Source organism: Schistocerca americana, chromosome 9 (genome assembly GCF_021461395.2).
Source record: "Schistocerca americana isolate TAMUIC-IGC-003095 chromosome 9, iqSchAmer2.1, whole genome shotgun sequence".
Classification (NCBI taxonomy): Eukaryota; Metazoa; Arthropoda; class Insecta; order Orthoptera; family Acrididae; genus Schistocerca; species Schistocerca americana.
Genome location: NC_060127.1, coordinates 10,013,099 through 10,036,451, shown reverse-complemented (window position 1 = coordinate 10,036,451; position 23,353 = coordinate 10,013,099). Strand labels below are relative to the sequence as shown.

General features: G+C 38.1%; 1 protein-coding gene across 2 annotated transcripts in view; it reads left to right on the top strand.

Moving 5' to 3' along the window:
* Window positions 1–23,353, top strand: part of LOC124551273 (mitochondrial 2-oxodicarboxylate carrier-like) — a 90,482-nt gene that overhangs the window by 5,566 nt on the left and 61,563 nt on the right. Inside the window, exon 1 of one of the 2 annotated variants that reach the window (XM_047126272.1) lies at window positions 8,096–8,319. The exons of the other annotated variant lie outside the window; for it this stretch is intronic. The gene's annotated coding sequence lies outside the window, so the exon portion shown is untranslated. Of the gene's footprint in view, window positions 1–8,095; window positions 8,320–23,353 lie in introns of those variants that run through there. 2 annotated transcript variants of the gene reach the window in all.

Below are 23,353 nucleotides of genomic sequence, written 5' to 3'. Positions count from 1 at the left end.
ACAAGTGAAACATACACTTAATTCCATGCCATACGACATGTACGTAACATGTGAAGTCACACTTCATGGCTTTCATTGTTCACTAGGCTCGAATTCTGAACAGTCCGATTTACGTATTTCCTTTCCATTGTGAATCAGATGTCACCCTATGATATTCAGCCTTGCAAATGCTTGAATATTCGCTAATACCAGATTTACCAGTTCAAGGCAAATAATCGAAGCTCCGCTCAAATAAAAAAGCTGATACAAGATTTATTTTTATGGGAACTCTGAATTTTTTTTTAAATAGAAGAGGAGGTAAGTACGCCTTGTTTTGATAGGTATTTAATGTTCATTTAACATACATCACATCATTGATCATTGTTCAGAAGATCATTCAAATCAGATTATGTAAACTGACAACCTATAGTAAGGCTGCCTCATGAAAGAACAGAGCCAAAAGTTTTAAATTTAATTGAAAGTTTTTCATTAAATGGGTTAACTTTATTTAGGGTGCCAAATTAGCGTCTTTAAACAACAATTATTCTAGCCACACTAATGTTAATGTAAAATGTGCAGTTGTTATTTGTGCGTCATCCGCTAATAGAAGACTAGCTCTTCTCAATATACATTTTATAATTGCTCCCAAACCACTGCACATAGATTTACCGTGGCTTGTAGCAAACAAGGAATGCTCAGCATCAATAGAAAGATCGTTTTTGTGCTCCCACAAATTTTTAAAGCTTTTTCTATTCTTATATTGAGCAGCACATCCATCAGTGAAATAATGCACTTTCTTCACTTCTGGCTAATGCTCTGCCAGCCACTTACCCACTTCTTTCTGGACAGCATTTACAAATCCTACATCATGTTCCATATCATCACTTACAAAGCAGTGGTTCACTATTGCCAATTCACTTTCTTCATTTACCACATAAACACAAACATGATGGATTGTACAGCTGCTTCTTGTCCAGTAGTAACGCTGAATTTTATTCTGAATTACAAAACTGTAGTTTTCAGCAGAGTCCATGAACAGAATTGCTTTTGCCAGGGTTAGATTTTCTTTCAATTTTTTCAATCAGTTTGACTGACAGATACAAATGAGAGTGGATTAAGTGCCTGTAATTTTGTTACCAACCAGTCTTTGTATTCCGCAACAGTTGTAGACTGCTTTACCAATTCTGCCTGATGATCTATGTTTATCCATTGGCTGAATTCAATTTCATCGTCAGCATCTTTGTAAGCTAATTTTTGGTAAATAATTCTGATAGTTTGTCATTACTGGGACAGTTATCACAGTGATTATAAGTTCTTTGTATGTTTCTTCTTATTCCACATCCAACAGCAGTTTTACATTTTGGTGCAAACACACACACACACACACACACACACACACACACACACACTCTCTCTCTCTCTCTCTCTCTCTCTCTCTCTCTCTCTCTTTGAATGAGTGCCTGTAGCACTGGCTAAAATGCACCACTTCGGTCTCAGTGAGCAGAATTTAGAAAGACCAATGTTAATGTTTTAGTTCTCCCATTTAAAACAAGAGTACAGTTATCTTAAGTTGAAAGGATGAGTCTTTTTTTGCATTTACACATTCTTTGGAATCCTACCTTTTTTTGCTCCTCGTAACATTCGAGTATATTCATCATTTTGTTAGAAATCTTTACCACTTCATCAGCAATAACTTCCTCCCTTTTTGGTGTAGGAACTGATAAAACACCCATTTCTGTTTTCAGTTTCCTTGCTTGTTGAACCACATACTCACTATCATTGAATTCTAACATTATGTTTTCTTTTGGCCAAGAGGGTGGAGCTAAAGTTAAAATCTGAAATTTTGCAGGTACTCTTACACTAGCTACCTTTTCTTTCATTAACAATATCAGGGCCATCAAAATGTTTGGCTATCTTAACAATTTCATCATCAAATGTTTCTTCTCTATGGTCAGGATCTTCAACGCCTGGCACACTTTTCTTTCCAAACATTCTTCACTTTTTCTAGCTTCTTTTTGCCATATGAAGCCTTGCTGTGATTTGGAATGTAGTGAAGTCTTAAGGGAGAGCACTCCAAATCGTGTAAAGTTTTATTTGCACCCTCAATACTTTGATTTACTGATTTGTGGACTGTCACTTCCAGGTCATCTGCATTACTTTCATTTCCATCACTGATGTCAGTTTTCTGTTCACAAATCTTACGACATGTTGTGCACAGTTTTTGGCCTGGTTTTACATAGATTCTTTTAGCGCTTACTGTTTTAGACTAAGACAAGTAAACTGACCTCAGAGTTTTTTTTTTTTTTTTTTTTTTTTTTTTTTTTTTTTTTTTTTTTTTTTTTTTAAAAAAAGACCACAACAAGTTCTTTGATGACTTTCAAACACTTTTAAGTAATAGTATCTGTGATGTCCACATATAGTAGCACTTTATTGATCTTGTGGGATGCTTATATATGGGTCACAGCAATATCAAATCTCACTGGTATGCACACAGCTCTTCTATTTTTTGCAGAGTTTTTACTAAGATATAGGTTGTCAAATGACATGGTGTTTTTAGTAATTTTCCAACAGTGCATGAATTCACATTCTCCATTGCAATTAACGCAGTGATTCACTTGAAACATACTTTATACAAGTGAAACAATAGTGCTGCACCACAAACAGGTATGACCTATCTATCTCTCAGAAAGCAGCTGAGGTCAAACAGACTAATTGCCGCATGCCATTTATTCTCAACAATAAATTTCAGTAATTGTTGCATTGTTTTCATGCCTATAATGGTTGCAAATGATCTACTGCTGTCTTAAGAACACTTTTTTTAATCACTGTGAGCAGGTGATTGACTGGACACACAAATCATATATATTATAGTCTTTGAAAAATTACTGAATTAGTCAAATGAATGGAAATAAATTTTCACACTTAGAATTAAATTTCCTGTCTAGAATGAGCTATACTTAAATATACTAATTTGATACCCTTGCATCTGACACAGTGAGACAGTGAGTGGTTGAACTTAATTAAAATGACCTTTTTTGATCAGAGCAAAAAGTACTTTGATTTCAGATGTGCGTATCAATTAGCAGAAGACTGTTAAATTTTTATTTTATTTTACAATCTAGAGGGTTATTTAAGACCAAAATCAGGTTCCCAGTAGGTTGGAGAAATGTGATATAAGTATTTTTCCATATCCTCACAGTTTTTATGAAATCGAAAATTGACCTACATTAATATCTTTTAAAACGTTTCTTTGTTACTTTACTGCTTCAATAACTGGGTTTCTGTTAACTATATGCCTTACCTAACTGCTGAACAAATTTCAAAGCAAAAGCTTCATAAACACCTGAGTTACAGGCATTTATGTAGATAAGTACTATTTTGCATTGACGTTCTTACAGAGCCCTGTTATCAGAATATCACTACATTTAAAATTCGATGCAAAATAAAGTTGTAGCCTGAGACCAAAAAAATTTTGCAGAAGTTTGTATGTTATATGTATAAGCAAATGTGCAAGTTCTGTGAAAATCTGAGAGTTACAAATCCGTGAATTATTGCGTGTTTTGATGTGGAATGACCCTGCCCCTGCTGGCCACTGCGGTCCAGCAGTTCTAGGCGCTTCAGTCTGGAACCGCGCGATCATTATTGTCACAGGTTCGAATCCTGCCTCGGGCATGGATGTGTGTGGTGTCCTTAGGTTAGTTAGTTGTAAGTTCTAGGGGACTGATGACCTCAGATGTTAAGTCCCATAGTGCTCAGAGCCATTTGAACCCTGCCCCTCCCACTTGCAGATGCGTACGGTACCGTTACGTTTGAGATCACAATATTTCTCAATACATACTAGACTACTGCAATGCCACAAGACTGGTGACAATATGTACTGTTGAGACCCTTGCAGAATAATGCTTGTGCAATCAACCCCTTCAGATAATGAACCTCAGGGTGGCTTGAAACTAGTTCATGGAAAAATAAATATTTCAAGACAGTAATTAGTGATTGGTTACTTTACCTGCTGGTATCTGTGTATACTAAAAGCTCATAGTGTTCAACAACATTCAGGCTGGACAAGGTAACAAAATTAATTTGTATCTTATTTATTCCATACTGCTTAACTGAAAAAGTAAATTGGTAGCAATGACTCTTTCCCTAGATACGCAAGTGTCTTTCAGCAGATAATGCTCATTGTCTCCTTTTCCGGTAAAAGTCACATGTGGGATGCCCCCCCCCCCCCCCTTACATATTACAATGTGGCCTGGCTCTACTGGACCTAGACCTTGTTGTTGGTGTTTTGATTCATAGAGTGTGTTCTCTAAGTGGATGTTACTGAGTTGTAAAAATTTCACTGGAGTGTGCGGAATAGTTCCAAAGTTATTAAGACCTGAAGTTGGGTCTGAACATAGATTGCCAGATGCGGGTTGCAATTTCCGGGTCATGCCACCTTCTTTCATAAGCCATAATTCTGGAACTAATTTGCAGGGGAACTTAAAATTTTGTACATGAGTGTTCCACACTTTGGTAGCATTGGTGTGCTAAATTTCAGCCAAATCTGAGACTATCAGCTGGAACATTTTCTCAAGTTGGTTGAACTGACATGGAATGACCCAATTTAGAGGACGGATTTTTTTTTTTTACTCACTTATTAAGTTCAAAGAAGGATAATACTCATTCTTTGTTATCAAGGCTTTAAAAAAAATAAAAAAAAAAATGGATGAGTGGGTACCGTTCAAATACATTTGTCCAGATGTTCATCGGTAAGTCTGTGTCTGTACAAGTTTTTTTATAACTTTCTGATATACACACGAAAAACAACATGCACAACCTCAGTGTGTATGCGATCAATTATGAGGCTAACAGCAAGTATCCTTGACTAATAATGGCAGCTGCACAGGGGAAACAAGCTGTTGTTGCCATGAGTGTGGTCTGAGCTCAGCGAAACAGTCCACATTAGCTGTCCTGGGCATTGCAGCAATCTACCAGTAATGACCCCACAAGCTACTAGTAGCTTGCAGTCGACAGTTTGGCAATCACTATTATAGAGGGTCTATACAAGGGCGAGGTACTTGAGGACAATATTATGGAAATGGAAGAGGATGTAGATGAAGATGAAATGGGAGATATGATACTGCGTGAAGACTTTAACAGAGCACTGAAAGACCTGAGTCGAAACAAGGCCCCGGGAGTAGACAACATTCCATTGGAACTACTGACGGCCTTGGGAGAGCCAGTCCTGACAAAACTCTACCATCTGGTGGGCAAGATGTATGAGACAGGCGAAATACCCTCAGATTTCAAGAAGAATATAATAATTCCAATCCCAAAGAAAGCAGGTGTTGACAGATGTGAAAATTACCGAACTATCAGTTTAATAAGTCACAGCTGCAAAATAGTAATGCAAATTCCTTACAGACAAATGGAAAAACTGGTAGAAGCCGACCTCGGGGAAGATCAGTTTGGATTCCGTAGAAATGTTGGAACACGTGAGGCAGTACTGACCCTATGACTTATCTGAGAAGAAAGATTAAGGAAAGGCAAACCTATGTTTCTAGCACTTGTAGACTTAGAGAAAGCTTTTGACAATGTTGACTGGAATACTCTCTTTCAAATTCTGAAGGTGGCAGGGATTAAATACAGGGAGCGAAAGGCTATTTACAATTTGTACAGAAACCAGATGGCAGTTATAAGAGTCGAGGGGCATGAAAGGGAAGCCGTGGTTGGGAAGGGAGTGAGACAGGGTTGTAGCCTCTCCCCGATGTTATTCAATCTGTATATTGAGCAAGCAGTAAAGGAAACTAAAGAAAAGTTCGGAGTAGGTATTAAAATCCATGGAGAAGAAATCAAAACTTTGAGGTTCGCCGATGACATTGTAATTCTGTCAGAGATAGCAAAGGACTTGGAAGAGCAGTTGAACGGAGTGAAACGTGTCTTGAAAGGAGGATATAAGATAATCATCAGCAAAAACAAAATGAGGATAATGGATTGTAGTCGAATTATGTCGGTTGATGCTGAGGAAATTAGATTAGGAAATGAGACACTTAAAGTAGTAAAGGAGTTTTGCTATTTGGGGAGCAAAATAACTGATGATGGTCGAAGTAGAGAGGATATAAAATGTAGATTGGCAATGGCAAGGAAAGAGTTTCTGAAGAAGAGAAATTTGTTAACATAGAGCATAGATTTAGGTGTAAGGAAGTCGTTTCTGAAAGTATTTATATGGAGTGTAGCCATGTAAGGAAGTGAAACATGGACGATAAATAGTTTGGAAAGGAGAGAATAGAAGCTTTCGAAATGTGGTGCTACAGAAGAATGCTGAAGATTAGATGGGTAGATCACATAACTAATGAGGAGGTATTGAATAGAATTGGGGAGAAGAGGAGTTTGTGGCACAACTTGACAAGAAGAAGGGACCGGTTGGTAGGACATGTTCTGAGGCATCAAGGGATCACCAATTTAGTACAGGAGGGCAGCGTGGAGGGTAAAAATCGTAGAGGGAGACCAAGGGGTGAATACTAAAGGGAGACCAAGAGATGAATACACTAAGCAGATTCAGAAGGATCTAGGTTGCAGTAAGTACTGGGAGATGAAGAAGCTTGCACAGGATAGAGTAGCATGGAGAGCTGCATCAAACCAGTCTCAGGACTGAAGACCACAACAACATCATATTTTAGGGCAATGCAGCCAGTGTGGAAAAACTGTTTATTCTAAAGAAGTGTGCAGTAAGAATATTATGTGAAGTTGTCAACTAAACATTTTTCAGGCATCCTTTCAGGGACCTAGGGATTCTTACAATTACATACAAATACATATCCTCATTAATGATATTTGTGATTAGCAACAAAAGCGAATTTAGGAGCAATTCTAAAATTCAGAAAAGCCATATTAGAAGTAGAAATAATTTGTGTTTAGGTTATGCATCCCTCTCTAGGGTTCTGAATGGAGGTCTATACTGTGGTGCAAAAGTCTTTTAACAGGTTGCCAGTAGACAACAGACTGGAAACTGAAAATCCTCAGATAGATCTCATTAGCCAGTACCGCAGTTTATCAGAATACTTGGACTTGGGGATGCAAATTCCACTTAACTAATGTTTCTATTAAACAGTGCTTGACTTCGTCAGATACAGACAGCTAGTTGTGGTCACTATAAAGTCATAAGTTCTTTGTTTGAAGTGTATGATAAAAAACAACAGATGAGAAGGGTAAGAGGGGTAGTAGTTGCTTTTCTTACAGCAGGTATTTTTCTTCTGCTTTATGTATACATATATAATTAATCTAGAAGATTTTGAGTATGTTACCACTAATCATAATCATAATTTGTTGTTTGCAGCCAGCAGTTTTTACCTTTTTCATTCCACATCCAAAAGGCTCCCCTTCATGATGGGTTTCACAATACATGGTAATTGAATGAATGAATAAAACAGTTTCCAACAGCATACTATTCATGTAGATGATTCGGGCTGTAAAGCGGGCATTATAAGTCATATTTTCCATGTTGTGTTAAGACATAATTCTCTGCTCCCCATTAAACTTAATTTTTAGGCACCAGTGTTCACTTTCAACATTGTAAAAGAGTTACTGCATGGGTGACTAAGAATGACATCTCCACGTGGTTGTGTTATTGTGTGATTTAAGGTAAGTAGCTATTGAGACAGAAAACTCTGATGCAACAGTTAGCCATAAGAACTGATTCACTTTAAATTGTATCTTGTATCATTCAGGACAGTATATTGATCATGAAAGTGTAGTCTTTCTGAGGATCCAAAAAATAAGTGTGTCAGTCTAAAAAAAATGGACATAATTAGGAAGATGCTGCTTCAAAAAGTTTCAATAAATTGAGAGAATGAATTTAATTTATCTGGTCTTGTAAGAAATGAGAGTAAGATAGTTGTGGTGAAGGGTTTCATAGTATTCTGTACTTGGCCAATTGCTTGGCTTGACATGCATCAGTTATCTGCAACTGGACATGACAGCTGATTCAGATAAAAACTGCTATGGAACAAGTGCAGACCTCTCAGAAAGTGACATGTTGTTATCACTGTGTGATTAGATAACCTCCAAAAGTGGCCTTTTAAATGTATAGAAAAAGATGTGTATAAGTCTGACTTAGCCACTACAAATGTAGGATATCTGCATGAACTGGATTCTGTTTCCTTGAGCATAAGAAAATTCTTTGCTCTCACTGACACTGAACCTCAAAAATTTGTTTACTTTTCTTTTGCTGTTGTCAAGCCAGGCCACAGTTCCAGGAAGATAAGCGGCTGTGTTTACATTAGCTCTCTTATCGACGATATCTTTTGAAAGCTTCACAGCTAACTGAGTATTTCTTCTTGTCTGACTCCATTTCTTTATTTGGTGAGTGGTGATACATACTCTCACATAGACGTGTAACCATCAGTTCTTAAAGTGTTTATTTTTGCTAAACTGCCAAAAAATATTTGAAATCAAATTGATAAAATTAAAACAGTGTAGAAATTTCAACGTTGCTGGCTTCCTAGCTGCAATGCTGCTGATCTAAATACAAAAACTGTCATTTGATGACAGAGTAAAGGTCACAGAATACATCATAGTTGAATGGAGGTCCCAAAAGCAGTGGAGAGAGGTGGATGCGAAGACCTAGGGAAGAATTGTACCGGAACATGAGAACAATATCAGGGGAAATCAGACTCAAAAGGGCAAGGTTTGCTGGGTATGTAGTTAGGATGAGTATGGACAGAATGACGAAGAGAGTGTGGGAAACAACAGGGAGGACAAGGGGAAAGACAGGAACCAAGTGGTTGTTGAACTTCAGAAAGACTGGTTGGAATTGGGGATCAAGGTCAAAGGAAAGGAAAATTGGGGGAACAAATATACACCGACAAATATGCCGGAGATCAGTGACAGAGAAGAATACAGGAAAAGATTAGAATGTCACCAGTGGAGCCGCCAGGAGAAACGGAAACGGAAGATCTCGGAAGAAGAGTGGGAGAGAAGAGAAAGAATGAAGGGGTTCTGGGAGAAGAAGAGGAAAATGTAGTCCACGAAGGGGCTAACCGTGGTCCTACAGAGGCCGTAACGCAAGAAGAAAGAAAGATAGTTGAATGATTCATGTTTTGTGACTGGTTACATTATTTTTACTTATTTATAACCTAAACTCTCTTACAGGTAGCCCGCAAAACATGTTTATGTGTAAAAATTGTTAGAAAATGTATGTTTGTGAACTCCACAGATAATTTATATATCCATAGTATCTTGTCCACTAAAAGATGTCCACACACACACACACACACACACACACACACACACACACACACACTGTAAATGACAGAATATGCATACATTTTTGTTACAGCAGTTTTCATACAGTGATCTCTGCCTTTAGATGTATGTGTACTGTAGTGGACTAAGTATATGTATAGACATAAGAAAGTTCCTTGTCTCGAAAGGCTGTCAAGAACTATTGTGCTGCCCTCGAACACTCCCACCCCACTACCATCCTGCTAGATTATATTGCCTTCCACAGATCCACAAGAAAAGGGGTCCACTTATCTGATAGTCTGGATTATGTCACGATGACACTTGCAGAGGTGGCACGCTCTATGTCCATAGATTTTGCTTGTGCTCTCTATCTAGCGTTGCTTGTCAAGTGTACACTTCTGTGCATAATTAAGTGCATAGCCGGTGTCTCTATCGAAGCGGTTTTCACAGAATGTAATTTCAACTGCTTCTCTGATCACAGAGTCCTAATAGTTCGAAACATGAGCAAGTATTCTCATTTGTTCAAACAAAATCTTGTGTTTGTTTACCTGGCTGTGCTGTGCCATCACTGATTTGTCCAAATGCCGGTATTTAAGGTGATGATGCTTGACACCAAGATTGGCAACCGTCCATTTAGACAGGCCCACATAGCTCCTGGCGCACTTGGAAGGAATTTATAACATAACTGTGACATTTGTCTTGCTTTGTTAAACCTTTCACATAACATTATTCTAGATTACAACACTATTTAAAATTTTTAAATACAGTAAATAATTGTATAATATTTTTGACGCCTGTGAAGGCCATAAGGTAGACAACATGCAAGTGGGACCCGGTAACCATACCCTATTTTAGCAGCTTAGTAATGTAGATGACTCTGTAATATCAATAAAAAGTCCAGAAGAATTGTATTTTCATTTCTCCGGTCAGTAATTGAAAAGAGAGCTTCATGGATGTATTTTTCCAAACACCAAACTACTGTACCATTTCAGGGAGTTATTTTCAAGAAAGGACGTACCATTTTTTCTGTTATTTTGGATATAGTTAGGATGAGGGTTACAGATTGATAGTTGCTGACCTCGTGCATGTTCCCTATCTTGCAGGTTTTGAGTGGTTGAGGGAAAATGTCGGCAATCATGTAGCTGCTGAGTATATTGCATAATGATTGTCTATTTCATTAGCAACGTGTTGTATTTTGTAGGTAGGTAAACCACCAAGGCCAGATGAGAGGGGATTTCTCATATTCGTAATAATTAAGAGAACCTTCTTCAGTATTACAGGCACAAGAAAATATGATTTCTCAGGTACTGTACACTTTAGAAGGCAAGTTTTTGTTGATGCTAGGTATCCCACAAAAATGTTTATTAAATGTATCACAAATGAGTTTGGTGTCTGTTACTTATTAACCATTACATTGAAGAGATTCTGGTGTTTCCTGTTTGATATCAGTTTGTAAAACTTTTCTGACAATATCCCATATAGTTTTGCATTTGTTCTTTGAATAATTTATGTAGGCTTTATTTGCTAGTCCTTTGTCTTATGTACTATTGTACAAATGACTTTCTTGTTCAGTTTGAAATAACTGTGGAAATTTGGATCTTCTGTAGTTATGCTTTGTTCACAGTGTGTCCTCTTAGTCGTACATGATATTCTTATACTCTTTATGATCCAGCCATTTTGAATGTCCCTGGCTGAATGTTGTACCTTCACTCATTTTAATGGGAAGGCAATGTTGGAATAATAACACACGATGTCAGTTTTCTTGCTGACATCATCTTCCTCGTAAACAATATTCCAGGTTTGAGATTGAAGTACATTTTTAAACTTGCCGATACTGGTCAGGTCTCTGCTGTGCGTTCTATAGATGTAAGCAGATGACATCTTGTCCTTTGTTTGTCATAAACTAAGCCATAACAGGATACCCTGATGGCCAGAGTGTCCATTGGACCAATTGAGGACATTCATAAATGGGAAAGAATTGTTGCAATTCCAGATAACTGTATTGCAACTTTAATTGCATACATATGTGTACACTGCATTCGAGAATTCAGTAATGAGAAAATCAATAACAGAATTACTGCTAAGTGTAGGCACTTTACATCTTGCACACTTCTACACGTTGATGCACAACCACTACATTCATTCCCCTCTCCCAGTGCCAACAATATTTGCAATTCCGTGTGCAAGCATGAAAGAAATTTTGTGTTTGGCTACTTGCAACTTCTCTGGTGTCAAGCATCACAGTCAAGCGTGGTCAGAGGCCTCGGTGTCGTTAGGATATAATAAACTGCCAAATAGCGTAGTTATTCATCGGGTTATCTCTGGGAACTGTTTAAGAAGTTATACGTAAGAAGAGTCACCAGTGTGGTATTGTCCACACAATGTACACACCCCAGACTGGCCAGACTGGGAGTGCTGTCGAGGGGACGATGATGTCGGAGGTCTGGTAGCAGGATCTAAAATGACAGAAAGTCAGCTCTGAGTATAAGATATGTCACGTGTGCTGCAATAAACTGCCATTCAAACTTAACAGCGCATACCTAGGTTCAGTGGTCACTATCGTGTTAGGCGGCCATATGTCTGTATCGTAGATCCGTTGACAGTCAAGATGACAGTCATCACTACTACGACGACGCAGTTGAGAGGATGGGTATGCAGACACGTATGCACCTGTGTCTGCCGAGAGCTGGAGCTTTGTGTAAAGATCATTGACAAACAGTTGACAGCTGCTGTTCGGTAAGCCAGTCACTGTTGTTATGACTTCTACTGCGTTTTTAATTTCACATGGAGGACTGCATTTCTGCAGTTGAGAACAAAACCGCCTGTGGTACCAGCAAAGTTTTGTCGATGAAGGCAATTGACTGCCAGGGAGTGTGGTCTCCTAACAGGAACTTCTCAAGATGCTTTGCTTCCGATTATGAAAGGCAAGTTATCAGGGCATTCGTAAGTCTCGCATCAGTCAGTCCCTGGTGGTAAGGCCAAAATATCTAGTCTCTCAAAAGCCATCTTCATTTAGCGCAGCCACAACATAGTCACATTTGCTTACATCAGCTGTGATGTTATCGAGCACAAATTGTCTCTTGAGCTGCATGAACTGTAGAACTGAATTCTGTTGCCAAAAAGGTGGTATGTAAATGTGACAGGTACATCAACATACAGTGTCTGGTCTGATGTTGCTGTCACTCAATACATGGGTGGTGCACACACATCTGGCATGAAAGACTCGTGCTTGACATTAAAAACAAGTAAACATTGTAGTATGTGGGTGGCACATGGTGCAGGCGGTGCAGTTTGTTTACACCCAATGTTTGGTATGCAACATTATGCATATTGCATCAATTGATATTTGTTGTCAACTGAGATTATGTCACTTGGTGCCTAAGATCACTTTGGGGCTCACCAAAAATGTTGCAGTTTGAGTTAACCTAACCGTATTGGAACATTTAATTGAAAATGTGTGTGTACACCTCAATCTGAGAATTCAGTGATGAGAAAATCAAAAACAGAATAATTATCAAAAGACAAAGAATTAAACAGTGTCAGCAGTTTTATTGCTAAGTATAAAGGCTTTATGTCTGGCACACACTGATGAACAACCTCTACAGAATCTTGGTCCAGGAATTTTAATTACTTTCTTTTATGTAATAATAATAATATTTACTTGTCCATAATAACTTCACAGTCTTAGACATTGTCAGTTTAGTACATTTACAAAGATATCATGCCACAAATATAACGGATGTGTACAGCAGATTTATACATTATATAAGCATTTGCCACTGTTAGTATGCTGAGGTATATAAAACTAGAATTGTTTGTAATGGAGCCCAGAAATCTTTCATTGAGTATAAATATTTTTTACTTAAGACCTGTTTTAATTTTTCTTTAAAAAGATTTTAATGGAGCTACTTTATATAATTTGGCAAACTAGTATAAAATTGTCTTCCAGCTTCAAGTGGACTGTGATCTATAGCTTTTTTATTAGTATCCTATGGTAATCACATCTGGTTAATGTATGCTAGTTATGGATGTCTATTCACTACACTTGGTCCATCACTCTCTTTTACTTGTGAATGCCTGTGTTAATTACATTTACTTCATCACTCTCTTTTACATATAAAGTACCTACAATGAATACACAGTCAATAAATTATAATTATTGAAGTACTCCCTACAGGACTGGCATTTCCTTATATTGGCAGTCATCCTAACTGCTTTTTTTTTTTTTTTTTTTTTTTTTTTTTTTTTTTTTTTTTTTTTTTTTTTTTTAAGCTTGAATATTCTGTCCATGTAGAGTGTGGATGCCCCACCCCAAATTTCAAGTCTCGTATTGCAAATACGAGTGAATTAATCCATAATACACTTGTTTAAGAACAGGAGAATTTATTATATTTGAGAGATGTTTCAGTAAGTAAATGCTCTTCCCATTTAAGATGTTTGTCAATCACAATGCCTAAAGACACATTTATCAGATGTTCCAACTGTAGATTATGATTAAGTATGAGATTGGTTTTAATTCAACAAGAATGTAATTACAACAGTCCTGTAAGTTTACTCATTGTCAGAGGTTCTGTGATCAATTCAGAGTTCTCTTTATTGCTTTATAAGGGCTAGCTGATCAGTACAGCCCCAGTTAATAAATTGCATATCACCAACGTAATTAACTGGGTTTGAGTTTTGTGGCCAAGTTGTGTCATTAATATATACAGTAAATGAAAGTGGCCCAAGAATACTTCCCATAGGAACTCCACGGCTGAGAGTTTTGTATGCTGGCTTTACAATTAGGATTTCACTTTCATTCTTATAATGCAGTTTACTACAGTATATCGGAGATGCAGTTGTAAGAAGTTAAGTGCTACTCCTCTTATACTGTAACTTTCTAATTTGGGTAATAGAATTGCATGAGTCACAGAATGAAAGGCCTTGGACAAATCTAGAAACCCCAGTGACTTTGTTTCCTTTATCCAGTCTGTTTAGCAGTTCATGGACAAAGGTTGCAATTGCTGTTATTGTGGAATTCCCATTTCGGAACGCACATATGATGGACACTGTTTGCCTAAATGAAAGGTTGCCCCAAAATCAAATCCCAGATGCACTGATGAATGAAATTGCACAAAATATGTGATTTCTGTACCTGCGACGTAGCCAATTTTCCTTGTGGCGCAAGTATCTGAACATTTTGATAGCCCCAATTTTTTTCCAGTGATACACAAACCCAAGACATCTTCATCAATCGCAGCATAGAGCATTTAGGTATATGAAATGAGCGAAGATTAATATTAACTATCACAGTCCTATTTTATGTTATTTATGTGTTACCAGGTTAAATGTAACATAGTGAAATTAGCAGGAAGGGTGCTATATTGAAGTGAAACCATCTCTTCCTCAATTATATTACATTACTGCTGCATATTGTGTGCTGAACCTCTACATGAGCACAGAGGTGGGTATTAGAGAAGACGAGGCAGAGTCCACAATACAGTTTGCAACACCTAAAGAAGGTTACTGGATTGGTCATCAAAATGTCTTACAGAAAAATGAAATTGTGCCAAGAAAAACTTGGAGATGACAGTTACTTATGTGATGTAAGAGTAGAGATATCTTTACAAGAATAATGACACTTGTCATGCAACTAACAGAAACATTCAGTAGCTGTACACAAGAAATCCAGTATGCTATAGGAGCAACGAAGGAGAAAACTTCTTTATTTTCTTTTGGGTGTATATGGATATCCAGTTGATTGTTTGATGACTTATCATAGCTTGTTGAATGTTTTTGTTTCATCAAATACTTAAAGAGCTTCCTGTCTCACCCTAAACAAAGATGCAAAGTCTACATGGAAATTATTGTTACAACATTTTGTATTGTGTTAGTGTAAATCATCCATTTGTTCATGCATCATGTTCCGTAAAGTCTGCTATGAAGAAGAGGCTTCACAAATGTGGGATGAGTCAAGTTATGTGTTCACTGGCAGAAGCAGATGTTAGCTTTTCAGGTAAACTTAAAACTAAAAAAGTTAATTGGTACGCAAAAGAATTGGCACAAATTAGAGAAATGTGCTCATACTGTACCAAATACATAAGAGTGATGATAATTGAGGTACTGAGCAGAGGAATATGGTTTGCAATGCTTATTTGAAAAGTAAATAGTACTACAAAGTTAAGCTCTTATAAGCCAAAAAAGCAGCTTGGAAAGGTACATAGAAGGAGCTCCAGATAAATGTAAGGCATGTTGTAAATTATTAGGCAAGATCATTCATCCAGCCAGATGTTTCAAACTTTGTTTGATCCAGGAAAACTGACTGCCTGTTTCACAGAACAGTCAAAAAACTTGAGACAATATGAAGGCTTCAGACACGTATGTGGGGATGTGCTAGTTGCTCAGCTGTCTGAAGGATTTGTCTTTCATTGGAATGTGGTCACACACAATGATGTGTGTAAAAAAGTTTCTGAATTCACTAATTCCAAAAGTATGGACTGCTGCTTGCTGTGTCTGTATTATTAAAAGAACATTTCAGTTGATAAGTAGGCCACTAAGTTTTATTTTTAATAAACGTTTATAAAATATAAAGTTTTCAGAAGTTCACTGAAAATTTCAAAAGTTGCCCCAGTATTCAAATTATGTTCAGTGCTTGTGATGTATGCTACATGTAGGAGAGTACATACAGTTTACACCAGAGAGGACAGTCTATAATTTGGTTACAGACATACATTCTGTTTTAAGTGAAGGCACACAGTGTACCACATCTGAATTGTGCTTTATCTGTTCAACTTTCTTAACAGAATGTTGTGAGCAATGCTTAACTGCTTCTGCAAGGTAACCAAGTGACCCTGCTATTTGGGTCTCTTTCAGCTTTTTACAGCCTTCTGTGCACTTCCCTTTATACCAATTTTTAATAGTTTATGATTATTTTGATTGTTTAATTACGAACTACACTGACTTAAATTAACAGAGATAGGAAGCTATTAAATAGAGTTACTAATGGATCACAGGTAATGGTTCAAGATCTAAACTCACAAGTACTAATATTACACGATTTCAGACAAGCAATAATAACCTGTCAACACTAGAAATAGACATTAGTGGTTGTACACTAAATGAAACATACTATACAGGGTGGTCCATTGATCGTGACTGGGCAAAATATCTCACGAAATAAGAGTCAAATGAAAAAACTACAAAGAACGAAACTTGTCTAGCTTGAAGGGGGTAACCAGATGGTGCTATGGTTGGCCCGCTAGATGGTGCTGCCATAGGTCAAACGGATATCAACTGCGTTTTTTTAAATAGGAACCCCTATTTTTTATTACATGTTCGTGTAGTACGTAAGGAAATATGAATGTTTTAGTTGGACCCCTTTTTTCGCTTTGTGATAGATGGTGCTGTAATAGTCACAAACATATGGCTCACAATTTTAGACTAACAGTTGGTAACAGGTAGGTTTTTTAAATTAAAATACAGAACATAGGTACGTTTGAACATCTTATTTTGGTTGTTCCAATGTGATACATGTACCTTTGTGAACTTATCATTTCTGAGAACATATCCTGTTACAGCGTGATTACCTGTAAATACCACATTAATGCAAAAAATACTCAAAATGATGTCTGTCAACCTCAATGCATTTGGCAATACGTGTAACCCCATTCCTCTCGACAGCGATTAGTTCACCTTCCATAATGTTCGCACATACATTGAGAATGCGCTGACGCATGTTGTCAGGCGTTGTTGGTGGATCACGATAGCAAATATCCGTCAACTTTCCCGACAGAAAGAAATCCGGGGATGTCAGATCCGGTGAACGTGCGGGCTGCGGTATGGTGCTATGACAACCAGTCCACCTGTCATGAAATATGCTATTCAATACTGCTTCAACCACACATGAGCTATGTGCCGGACATCCATCATGTTGGAAGTACATCGCCATTCTGTCATGCAGTGAAACATCTTGCAGTAACATCGGTAGAACATTACATAGGAAATCAGCATACATTGCACCATTTAGATTGCCATCGATAAAATGGGGGCCAATTATCCTTCCTCCCATAATGCTGCATCTTACATTAACCCGCCAAGGTCGCTGATGTTCCACTTGTTGCAGCCATCGTGCATATTATGCCGGTTTACGTTACCACTGTTGGTGAATGACGCTTCGTTGCTAAATAGAACGCATACAAAAAAATGTGTGTTCATCCCGTAATTTCTCTTGTGCCCAGTGGCAGAACTGTACACGACATTCAAAGTTGTCGCCATGCACTTCCTGGTGCATAGAAATATGGTACAGGTGCAATCGATGTTGATGTAGCATTCTCAACACGGACGTTTATGAGATTCCAGATTCTCCCGCAATTTGTCTGCTACTGACGTGCAGATTAGCCGCAACAGCAGCTAGAACACCTACTTGAGCATCATCATTTGTTGCAGGTCATGCTTGACGTTTCGCATGTGGCTGAACACTTCCTGTTTCCAACGGAGGGGTATCAAACGTGTGGTTCCTGAAGAGGGGCAGCAGGCTTTTCAATAGTTGCAGGGGCAACAGTCATGATGATTGACTGATCTGGCCCTGTAACACTAACCAAAACGGCCTTGCTGTTTTGATACTGTGAATTCCAGGGGTAAAATAGTCCCCCATTCGGATCTCCGGTCGGGGACTACTCAAGAGGAATTTTCAGATCCCTTAATCGGACAGGTAGGTTAGAAAATTTAAAAAGGGAAATGGATAGATAAAGTTAGGTATAGTTAGATACAGATACAAAATCAAATAGGGGTAATGCATGAGTAGGTTTAATAATGAATAAAAAATAGGAGTGGGGGTAAGCTACTACAAACAGGATAGTGAACGTATTATAGTGGCCAAGATAGACACGAAGCCCATGGCTACTACAGTAGTACAAGTTTATATGCCAACTAGCTCTGCAGATGATGAAGAAGTTGATGAAATGTATGATGAGATAAAAGAAATTATTCGGGTAGTGAAGGGAGATGAAAATTTAATAGTCATGGGTGACTGGAATTTAACAGTAGGAAAAGGAAGAGAAGGAAACATAGTAGGTGAATATGGATTGGGGCTAAGAAATGAAAGAGGAAGCCGCCTGGTAGAATTTTGCACAGAGCATAACTTTGTTGTTGTTGTTGTGGTCTTCAGTCCTGAGACTGGTTTGATGCAGCTCTCCATGCTACTCTATCCTGTGGAAGCTTTTTCACCTCCCAGTACCTACTGCAACCTACATCCTTCTGAATCTGCTTAGTGTATTCATCTCTTGGTCTCCCTCTACGATTTTTACCCTCCACGCTGCCCTCCAATACTAAATTGGTGATCCCTTTATGCCTCAGAACATGTCCTACCAACCGGTCCCTTCTTCTGGTCAAGTTGTGCCACAAACTTCTCTTCTCCCCAATCCTATTCAATACTTCCTCATTAGTTATGTGATCTACCCATCTAATCTTCAGCATTCTTCTGTAGCACCACATTTCGAAAGCTTCTATTCTCTTCTTGTCCAAACTATTTATCGTCCATGTTTCACTTCCATACATGGCTACACTCCATACAAATACTTTCAGAAAGGACTTCCTGACACTTAAATCAATACTGGATGTTAACAAATTTCTCTTCTTCAGAAACGCTTTCCTTGCCATTGCCAGCCTACATTTTATATCCTCTCTACTTCGACCATCATCAGTTATTTTGCTCCCCAAATAGCAAAACTCCTTTACTACTTTAAGTGCCTCATTTCCTAATCTAATTCCCTCAGCATCACCCGACTTAATTAGACTACATTCCATTATCCTTGTTTTGCTTTTGTTGATGTTCATCTTATATCCTCCTTTCGAGACACTGTCCATTCCATTCAACTGCTCTTCCAAGTCCTTAACTGTCTCTGACAGAATTACAATGTCATCGGCGAACCTCAAAGTTTTTATTTCTTCTCCATGAATTTTAATACCTACTCCGAATTTTTCTTTTGTTTCCTTTACTGCTTGCTCAATATACAGATTGAACAACATCGGGGAGAGGCTACAACCCTGTCTTACTCCCTTCCCAACCACTGCTTCCCTTTCATGTCCCTCAACTCTTATAACTGCCATCTGGTTTCTGTACAAATTGTAAATAGCCTTTCGCTCCCTGTATTTTACCCCTGCCACCTTTAGAATTTGAAAGAGAGTATTCCAGTCAACATTGTCAAAAGCTTTCTCTAAGTCTACAAATGCTAGAAACGTAGGTTTGCCTTTCCTTAATCTTTCCTCTAAGATAAGTCGTAAGGTCAGTATTGCCTCACGTGTTCCGGTGTTTCTACGGAATCCAAACTGATCTTCCCCGAGGTTGGCTTCTACTAGTTTTTCCATTCGTCTGTAAAGAATTCGTGTTAGTATTTTGCAGCTGTGACTTATTAAGCTGATAGTTCGGTAATTTTCACATCTGTCAACACCTGCTTTCTTTGGGATTGGAATTATTATATTCTTCTTGAAGTCTGAGGGTATTTCACCTGTTTCATACATCTTGCTCACCAGATGGTAGAGTTTTGTCAGGACTGGCTCTCCCACGGCCGTCAGTAGTTCCAATGGAATATTGTCTACTCCGGGGGCCTTGTTTCGACTCAGGTCTTTCAGTGCTCTGTCAAACTCTTCACGCAGTATCGTATCTCCCATTTCATCTTCATCTACATCCTCTTCCATTTCCATAATATTGTCCTCAAGTACATCGCCCTTGTATAGACCCTCTATATACTCCTTCCACCTTTCTGCTTTCCCTTCTTTGCTTAGAACTGGGTTTCCATCTGAGCTCTTGATATTCATACAAGTCGTTCTCTTATCTCCAAAGGTCTCTTTAATTTTCCTGTAGGCGGTATCTATCTTACCCCTAGTGAGATAGGCCTCTACATCCTTACATTTGTCCTCTAGCCATCCCTGCTTAGCCATTTTGCACTTCCTGTCGATATCATTTTTGAGACGTTTGTATTCCTTTTTGCCTGTTTCACTTACTGCATTTTTATATTTTCTCCTTTCATCAATTAAATTCAATATTTCTTCTGTTACCCAAGGATTTCTACTAGCCCTCGTCTTTTTACCTACTTGATCCTCTGCTGCCTTCACTACTTCATCCCTCAAAGCTACCCATTCTTCTTCTACTGTATTTATTTCCCCCATTCCTGTCAATTGCTCCCTTATGCTCTCCCTGAATCTCTGTACAACCTCTGGTTCTTTTAGTTTATCCAGGTCCCATCTCCTTAAATTCCCACCTTTAACTTAATCATAGCTAACACTTGGTTCAAGGATCATGAAAGAAGGTTGTATACATGGAAGAACCCTGGAGGTACTAAAAGGTTTCAGATAGGTTATATAATGGTAAGACAGAGATTTAGGAACCAGATTTTTAATTGTAAGACATTTCCAGGGGCAGATGTGGATTCTGACCACAATCTATTGGTTATGAACTGTAGATTAAAACTGAAGAAACTGCAAAAAGGTGGGAATTTAAGGAGATGGGACCTGGATAAACTGACTAATCCAGAGGTTGTACAGAGTTTCAGGGAGAGCATAAGGGAACAATTGACAGGAATGGGGGAAAGAAATACAGCAGAAGAAGAATGGGTAGCTTTGAGGAATGAAATAGTGAAGGCAGCAGAAGATCAAGTAGGTAAAAAGACGAGGGCTAGTAGAAATCCTTGGGTAACAGAAGAGATACTGAATTTAATTGCTGAAAGGAGAAAATACAAAAATGCAGCAAGTGAAGCAGGCAAAAAGGAATACAAACGTCTCAAAAATGAGATCAACAGGAAGTGCAAAATGGCTAAGCAGGCATGGCTAGAGGATAAATGTAAGGATGTAGAGGCTTATCTCACTAGGGGTAAGATAGATACTGCCTACAGGAAAATTAGAGACCTTTGGAGAAAATAGAACCATTTGCATGAATATCAAGAGCTCAGATGGAAACCCAGTTCTAAGCAAAGAAGGGAAAGCAGAAAGGTGGAAGGAGTATACAGGGAGTTACAAAAAGGTACGGCGGAACTTTCAGGAAACATTCCTCACAAGCAAATACAGAAAAGATGTTATGTGGACATGTGTCCAGAAACGCTTAATTTCCATGTTAGAGATCATTTTAGTTTCGTCAGTATGTACTTTACTTCCTCAATTCACCAGCAGTTGGCCCAATTGAAGGAAGGTAATGTTGACATCGGTGCTTGTGTTGACATGCGACTCATTGCTCTACAGTAATAGCATCAAGAACATCAGTACGTAGCATCAACAGGTTAGTGTTCATCACGAACGTGGTTTTGCAGTCAGTGCAATGTTTACAAATGCGGAGTTGGCAGATGCCCATTTGATGTATGGATTAGCACTGGGCAGTAGCCGTGACGCAGTACATTTGTATCGAGACAGATTTCCAGAACGAAGGTGTTTATTTATTTATTGATCCGTGGGACCACATTAACGAAAAGTCTCCAAGGTCAGTACATGAAATTATAACACGATTGTAGAAACGGATAAAATGAAATATAAGAAACATATTCAGGTGACAAGTGTAAGTTTAAATAAAGAAAATCAACAATGTAACACTGGAATTTGCTTAATTTTTTAGCTCTTCCAGGAGCTCCTGGACAGATTAAAAGGAGTGAGCCATGAGGAAACTCTTCAGTTTAGACTTAAATGTTTGGACTACTGCTAAGATTTTTGAGTTCTTGTGGTAGCTTATTGAAAATGGATGCAGCAGAATACTGCACTCCTTTCTGCACAAGAGTCAAGGAAGTGCATTCCACATGCAGATTTGATTTCTGCTTAGTATTAACTGAGTGAAAGCTGCTAACTCTTGGGAATAAGCTAATATTGCTAACAATAAACGACATTAAAGAAAATATATACTGTGGGGGCAATGTCAAAATTCCCAGATTATAGAATAGGTGTCGACAAGAGGTTTTCGAACTTAAACCACACATAGCTCGAACAGCCCGTTTTTGAGCCAAAAATACCCTTTTTGAATCAGAAGAATTACCCCAAAAAATAATACCATATGACATAAGCGTATGAAAATATGCGAAGTAGACTACTTTTCGTGTTGAAATGTCACTTATTTCAGATACTGTTCTAATGGTAAATAAAGCAGCATTTAGTTTCTGAACAAGATCCGGAACATGGGCTTTCCACAACGGCTTGCTATCTATCTGCACGCCTAGGAACTTGAACTGTTCCGTCTCGCTTATAATATGCCCATTCTGTCTGATCAAAATATCAGTTCTTGTTGAATTGTGAGTTAGAAACTGTAAAACCTGAGTCTTACTGTGATTTGGCATCAAATTATTTTCCACAAGCCACGAACTTATTTCATGAACTACATTATTTGATAATGTTTCAATATTACACACAAGATCCTTCACTACCAAGCTGGTGTCATACGCAAACAGAAATATTTTTGAATCACTTGTAATACTAGAAGGCATATCATTTATATAAATAAGGAAACAGCAGTGGCCCCAGCACCAACCCTCGAACGCCCCACTTAACAGTGCCCCATTGGGACTGAACATCACTACCACTCTCAATATTGTGGAGAATTACCTTCTGCTTTCTGTTCTTAAAGTAAGAGGCGAACCAATTGTAAGCTACTCCCCTTACTCCATAATGGTCCAACTTCTGCAGTAATATTTTGTGGCAACACAGTCAAAAGCCTTCGTTAAATCAAAGAAAACACCTAATGTTCGCAACCTTTTATTTAATCCGTCCAAAAGCTCACAGAGAAAAGAGAATATAGCATTTTCAGATGTTAAGCCATTTCTAAAACCAAACTGTACATTTGACAGCAAATTATGTGAATTTAAATGCTCCAGTAACCTTGTATATACAACCCTCTCGATAACTTCAGAAAAAAACACCGATGGCATAGAAATAGGTCTATAATTGTCAACATTATCTCTGTCTCCCTTTTTATAAAGTGGCTTCACTACCGAGTACTTTAATCGGTCAGGAAACCGACCACTCCTAAAGGAAAAGTTACAGATATGGCTAAGTACTGGGCTAACATACATAGAACAATACTTCATTATTCTGCTAGATACCCCGTCATATCCATGAGAGTTCTTGGTCTTTAGTGATTTAATTATTAACTCAATCTCAGTATCATGGAGAGGAGCATTTCAGGTAACAGTCTCGGAACACTTTT